Genomic DNA, 7,399 nt, shown 5'->3' with positions numbered 1-7,399 from the left:
TGTTTCAGGGCTGCTTCCCTGTGGCCAGAAGCCCAAGCAGAAGCCCTAAGCCACTGAGATGGAGCTGATGTCAGACGCTCTGCACTAATCTCTTATCATCAGGGCTGCTTAACTGTCAAGCTTTTGTCAGGCTTGCCCGAACCTTTCCTCCAGTTTGCTCCGCCCCAACTTCCTACACACAAAAGGTTGCACATTAGACTGTTTCCTTTCTGTCCATGGACCACTGATTTTGATGAGGCAACAGTAGCCTTGGGGAGCTTTCGCTGTTGGATGACCTCTAAGTAGTTCAGGAGAAAAGAATGACTTTGTCCACCTTATCTAGAAGCTCTGCAAAGCAGCCTGCTGTTAGTACTTGCTTCAGAAAAGGTAACTAGGGGCCACATTTGCTTCTGCTCCAGTGGCCAATCTGGCTCCTTCAGTTGAGAGCCACTCAGCCCAATAGAGCTGTTTTTCAGCATGCATATCTACATTTCTCCAATTCCTCCTTGTGCCTCTGTTCCCAGGGGTTCTGGATCAGCAGCCAGACACAATACAGCAAAGCAGAAAGAACATTGCTTGAAGCCACAGCTTCACAACACTCCATGCCCCTGACTATTCCCTTTTGAAAATTCATGTTAGAAGGCAGTAGAGTGTGTAGAATCATAGATTTCAGAGCAAGACAACAGGAGTTCAGATCTGAGTCCTGACACTTATAAGTTAGTGACTCCCCATGCCTTGGTTTACCCATCTGTAAAATGGGGACAATGAGAATGCCTGCTTCACAGAGTTATCTTGAGAATTAAATGAGTGAATGATCATGGGGTACTCAGCACAAGGCTTGGTGCACAGTTGGTAATTATTTCCTACAATTACCATTCTTTTCAATTTATGTCTGTTGACCATCTGTTTGTTCCTGGTTAAGGGTCATGCTTCTGTTTACCAGTCTTTGCAAAATTAAAGGCCATTCCAAGATCCCTATCTCAGAATTAATTTTTTTCCTGTCATTCTCTATTGGATGATATTGTTTGTAGATCACTGTTGTGATGTACTAAGAATTCAGTGAGGAAGAAGACACGCACAGTGTCTGACTTCAACAAGAAGAGATAGACATTTAAAAAAAACTCAAAAATGTCCATACACTTGAATTTGAAAAAGATCCATATCCCCTGCATAAGGCCTTGAATACAGAAGGCAGTCCAAAAATTCCCGCTGAGTGTAACTAAAAGCGTGGCTGCAAAACTCAAACAAGAGTGATATCCAATGTCCTACAAGTGTGACAGAATACTGATCTGTCTGGCCCACGGAGGGGAGCATGCAAGCTCTCACTGCTGATCTGACTAATTAATGTGACCCCTCAGAGGCGAGCTTAGGACACTTTCTGCTGAGTCACTTTCATTGTCAAATGTACCTAGAAGCTCCCCAATACATCAGCCCATTCTTTCTTTTCTTCCTCCCGAGAAAGCTGGGCTCCAGCTGCTTCCTGGGGCTTCCTGGCCACATAGAGGGCCATGTCTATTGAGAATTTTTCAGGGGAGGAAAGAGGGGAAAGGGAGGAAAGCCTGGTTCTCCTGGGGAAAGCAGATACGAAGGGGCCTGGGGAGCCCATGACAGACAAGACCCACCACTCCAAGAGCTCTGCGGCTCTTACTGATCAGGTCTCTGCTCCTCTTCACTTTTAGATGGGGATATGGAGAAAATTTAGGTGAGCCTCAAGGTAACACATGGCATCAGAACAAGGGCAGGGCCAGACTGTCTCCCATCTCCGTGTCCCTAACATATAGCACAGGGTAAACTTTACTCAAGTAAATGCTGCTGGAACCAATGAAGAAGGTTTCTGGTCTCCAAGATGGTAAAAGTATCTCATCCATGGTCACACAGCTAAGAGCTTTCTCTCCCATCTTCTTTGACTTCCCTGGTGGCCCTAATCTAGTTACTGGTGACACATAGACTCCTATCATTCACTACCCAACTCTTGACCCAGAATACATGCTGTTGAAACCCAGGGAAATACTAAGCATATGGTACATATGACCTTAATTAAAATGTGTTGATAAACATAACAGGATAACTCGAAGGATGCAGCAGTGGAATGCATACCTTGGTGGTAACCAGCATCTCCCTAATTGGACTTAAGACCAACTCAACAAGAGGGAAATGATGTCTGATACTGGTGCCACCTACTCATTGCTAGAGAAGGAGGATCTACAACCACCACTTTACTAAACTAGCATAATCCCTAAGTACATTCTAAATATGTATCCTTACACCATAGATAGTCTTTACCTCTCATCAAGGAAACTTCTCTTTGCAACAGACGGAGACCACTACAGAAAACCACAACCAATCAAAATGCTGAGTTGTGGAGCTCATTCCTAGTGGATACATCTACAAAATACTCCCACAGCTAAGGCGCAGGGAACATTGTGGAAGAGGGGGAGGAAAGACTGTAAGAACCAGAGGATCAGGGAGTTTGCTGTGAGATTGTGTCTCCTAGGAAAGTCAGAAGCCACACCCATAAAGTCTCTTCAACATGACTGTCTAAACATATGTGGGACGACACCAATACACATGCCAAAGTGAACAGGGAAAAGCCCAGGAGGCCTCAACCCTACACAAAGAACCACAGGCAACTGAGGAAAGCTGGGGGTGGGAGAAGTGGTCTTCCCCAGGGAAGAGCACACCAATTAGTTGTCTAGAGCCAAATGGTCAGCCCTGAAAACATATATACAAGCAACACTATATGAACTGAGCAGGTTATATTTAGGAATATATAGACATCTATGCATGTAACAACAAATAATGAAAAAGAGGTCATGGATTTGAAACAGAGCCAGAGAGGTATATGGGAAGGTTTGGAGGGAGGAAAGGAAGAAATGATGTTATATTGTAATCTCAAAAATAAAACAGAAAAAAATAAAATGTGCTGAATAAAGAGATTATGTATGTACTCCCCAAGTCTTAGTTTTCTCATTTAGTAGAAGATATTAAGCACACATAGCTGGGTGTGTTGGCATATGCCTGTATCGCAGAACTTAGGAGGTAAAGGCAGGAGAATTAGGAGCTCAAGGTCATCTTTGACTACACAGTGAGTTTGAGGCCATCCTGGGATAGGTAAGACCTTGTCTCAAAAAACAAAACAAAAGCCGGGTGGTAGGGGTGCATGCTTTTAATCCCAGTATTACGGAGGCAGAGGCAGGTGGATCTCTGTGAGTTTGAGGCTATCCTGGGCTACAGAGTGAGTTCCAGGATAGCCAAACACCACCACCACCACAAAAAAAGCAACTAAACGAAAAAAGATTACTCAAATTCATTTCCTGTGAGGATCTGTTGTGAGGCTTGGAAAGCCCCTTAGATGGTGTCTGGCACCCAAAGTGTTCCATGGCACTGGAATTTGGCAGTGGGGAGCGGCATGTGCAGTAGGATCTAATATTCCATGGGAAGAGCCTGACCTCGTAGGGTGTGGAGATCCCACACACAAAAGTGCAGAGCTTTGCTGCTATGCAGGGAACAGTGGCCTTTGAGAAAAGCTTCAGGCTTAGGGAGCAGGAGAAAAGAGACGCCTGGAAGGTGATTTAGTGGAGCTGCTCACGAGTCCCTTTGTGTCTGAGGCCCCTGGGTCTACAGTGTCGTGAAGGGGGCTTAGGAGTTGTGGTTGGACAAGGGCTCGGAGAGGGTAAAGGGCAGCCCAGATGGGGCTCTCAGGATCCCTGGAATCGTGAGTCACTGGGTCACTTATTAGAGCAGGCCAGCACAGTGGCTTCCAGTGCCTAGGTGAGAGTGAACAAACATTCCTGTTGCCTGAGACTGAGTAGTTGTCCAGGCTCAAGAGCTTTCTGGACGAAGCGGCTATGACCCGGGGCAAAGAGAACAATGAGTCTTTCCAGCTCCTGCTCTTCTCAATGGTTCCTGTACTTGAGAAGCTCGCTGTCCACTGGCCTCCACACTGCTGTCAGACTGTTTGTACACAATGAGGACCAGAGCAAGCAGGCAGCAGCAGCAGCTGCAGAGGCAGCAGCTCCTCACAGCCAGGCACAGTGGAACACATCTGTAATCACAGCACCCAGAAAGCTGGGGCAGGAGAATTGGGAGTCTGAGACCACCCTGGGCTATAGAATGAGTTCCAGGCTAGCCTGGGTTACACAGTGAAACCCAGGCCAGCCTGGCCTATCTAATGAGATCCTATCACAAAAGAAATTAAGAGAATAAAAACAAAACAAATAACAACAAAAACACTTTTACTGGATCTCTGGCCTATTTCAAACTTTCAAGGATGCTGTGCCTTGGAGATCAACTCCAAGCCAGAGAGCCTGGGTCTGGACCCCTTTTTACACTCATTTCTTTCCTCCTTAAAAGTCTCATTTACAGCCGGGTGGTGGTGGCGCACGCCTTTAATCCCAGCACTCGGGAGGCAGAGCCAGGCGGATCTCTGTGAGTTCGAGGCCAGCCTGGGCTACAGACTAAGTTCCAGGACAGGCTCCAAAGCTACACAGAGAAACCCTGTCTCAAGAAACCAAAAAAAAAAAAAAAAAAAAAAAAGTCTCATTTACAGCCAGATTTGGTGATACATACTTGTAATCTCAGCATTCAGAAGGCCGAGGCTGGAGGATCACTGCAAGGTCTAGACCATCCTAGACTACACAGGGAGACCCCATCTTTTATATTTTTCAAGCGTTCATTTTCTAAACCACATATAGCCTTGTTTCTCAATCTGCCCTTTTTGTCTCAGATCAGGCTGTCTTATCCATCTTTGAAGGTGAAGTGCAAATGTTATTCCCCGAGCCACTGAGCTCTCTGAGTCCCCGTGGCACATTACATGTACTTTTGGGAGGGCACATACCAAAAACTTAGGCTGTGTGCCTAGACCCCATCTCGACAGGCATGTTCTAGTGCCACACTTGGTAGACAATAAGCCTTCAGCCTGGGTGCTCACAGGGCTCAGAATTCAGGAGAGCATTCAATAGGAAGCTTCCTTTCACTCCTGCCCTGTAGCATCCCTACCACGCTCCCTGCTTTAGTGCCACTTTGTCCGTATATTAGCAAACTGGGCCGCTTGCTTGGTTAACTGATTCAAATAAAATAAAATGCGCTAAAATCCTGTAAGCAGTCCAAACGTTCCAAATCTGAGGATGGCTACATAAGCGATGACATACTAACATGATAGACTATCCTGTGGTCAGTAAGGCAAGAAAATTACTTCAAAGTGCACTGCTGTATTATTTACTAAGCTTTCAAAGAGAAGGTAGAGTGAGCTCCATTTAGTGGAAAAGCAGTCTCCTCAGAACAAGCTGAAATGCTCCATTAGTCTGCCAGCTATGGAGATGACTGCAGCTTTAAGGTGAAGAGATTCTGAGTTGTCTTTTATGCAAAGTTGTTTGAATATGAAAAGAACGAGGCTGGATTATTGTGAATCTTCCTGATGAGGCAGTGTGATTCATGATAGGACTCATTCATCCCCTGATCCATTCAGCAAATGTTTGAATACTTGCTTTCTCAGTAGGGAGAAGCCAGAAACAATGGTGAGCTTTTTAGGATGAGCACAAGTCGGTTATGGGGGACACAAGAAGCCCTGATGGAGAGAGGATTGGGAATGGTTGAGTTCACTTCCAGTCTGTCAAGTTCTAGTTCTGTTTGTACATCAAGAGGAGCGGTCTCGCACATGACGGGAGACAGGCCTGGAATTTAGGTGGAAAAGTCAGGGCAGGCAACAGTCATGAGGCAGAAATGATCTGGGACACAGAAGGTAGGGTGAAGGAGGGAGAGGCAGACAAGGAAGAGAGAGGGGACATTAATTAAAGCTGGCAAAGAAGTCTCAAAAAATATTTCTCAATTCTTTGGGGCCAGAGCCGGGAGTGAGGGCCAGAAGCCAGGGCCTAGGGCAGCAGACACATGCATTCACGGCCAGTGTGCTGTTTGTTGTTCTGGAAGGCCTGGGAGATGAAGGAGGCTTTGAATGGCTTACAAAATATGCAGGAGTCGGAGTCCCAGAGTGAGGCTGTCATAGAAAGTCTACAAGCTCTGCCTTAAGCAAAGATCTTCCAGGGCTGGACATAGAGAGGGTCTGGCCGAACAGGCAAGGGGCAGGAATATTTCCCTGTAGGTTGAGGAATGAGGTGGTAGAACCGATGGTGTGTGTGCGTGTGCGTACGTGCGTGCGTGCATGTGTGTGTGTGTAAGAATTTCCCAGTAGGCAGATCTCAGATGTGTCCCTGAGAGGTTCAACAAACAAAACTTATAGAATTGCTGCTTAAAACATGAACAGAGAGCAGTTTGCTACCGGGACATTATTCTCTGCCTTCACATACACGCCTTATGTGCTGGGTGCTTCCTGGAGACAGTGCAGCCCACTGGAAACTGTTCTGGAGTCAGCTGAATTGGAATCCAGGCTTCTTAGAGCTAAGTGATCTTTGGACATTCATTATCCGAGCCTCACTGTTTTCATCTATATACTCAGGCTTTGGTAATATGTAACTTGGGCAGTTTTAGGGATTAGAAATGCCCTGTACAAAGCTGTTAGTATATACTAGGTGCCTACTATACAGTAGCTATTAGCATTATTGCTATTACCACATTGGAGTGCGGTGGCCTAAGACATTGCTCAGTTTTACTGTCATCGAGGGACAAAGAATCTGAAAGCTAAGACTTGGTTCATTACTTTTCCCCATAGATTTGTCAAAGGCAGCCTTGGGGCTGGATATGTGAAACCCAGCTCTCAGATTCTACCACCTAGAGTCTTCTCCTTTGGTAGTTATTTTGGCACACCAAGAAAATCATGCCACAAACCTTTTGGCTGCTGCTGATCTGCAGAAGACAGCTTGAGAAAACACTGACGTTGTAACTCTGGGGCATCATCCCATTCTGTCTACCCATATTTCAGAGGGTATCTCTGAAAGATCCAAACTCCCCTTTACAACCTACACAATCTGGGCCTGGTGGCACATGCCCATAGCTCCAGCCCTCTGGAGGATCACATGAGCCTGGGGATTTGAGACCAGCCTGCGCAACAGAATAAAACCCAGACTTTAAAAAAGTATCATAGCATAAAATGAACAATTCCTTGAATCATCAAATCTCAGTGTTGTACCTGGTGTTCTTCATCTCTTACTCTATGGGGTCAGGAGGATGGAGGTATGGAGGAAGGTCAATAATGAGTTGGGGGTAACCCTTGAAGCCGTCTGATAGGGGAATGAAGCTTCATTGTGTCCTCTCATAACACTATTTTGTACAGACATTCTTTCAAATAGAAAGTTTCTTTTATGCAAATGGTGCTGTCAAAGCACTGGACTGAAAACAAAGGATCATTTGCTCTCCTGTGTTTGTTTCCAGCCTGTGCGCTGAGTAGGGTTGTGTCTCTGAGAGGCTAGGACAGTGACGAGCTGGGGTTAGAGCTCAGGCATCCCTGGTATGGACCTGGAATGAACTG

The sequence above is a fragment of the Peromyscus eremicus genome, chromosome X, assembly GCF_949786415.1.
Source record: "Peromyscus eremicus chromosome X, PerEre_H2_v1, whole genome shotgun sequence".
Taxonomy (NCBI): domain Eukaryota; kingdom Metazoa; phylum Chordata; class Mammalia; order Rodentia; family Cricetidae; genus Peromyscus; species Peromyscus eremicus.
Note: the sequence above shows the minus strand (reverse complement) of the source record.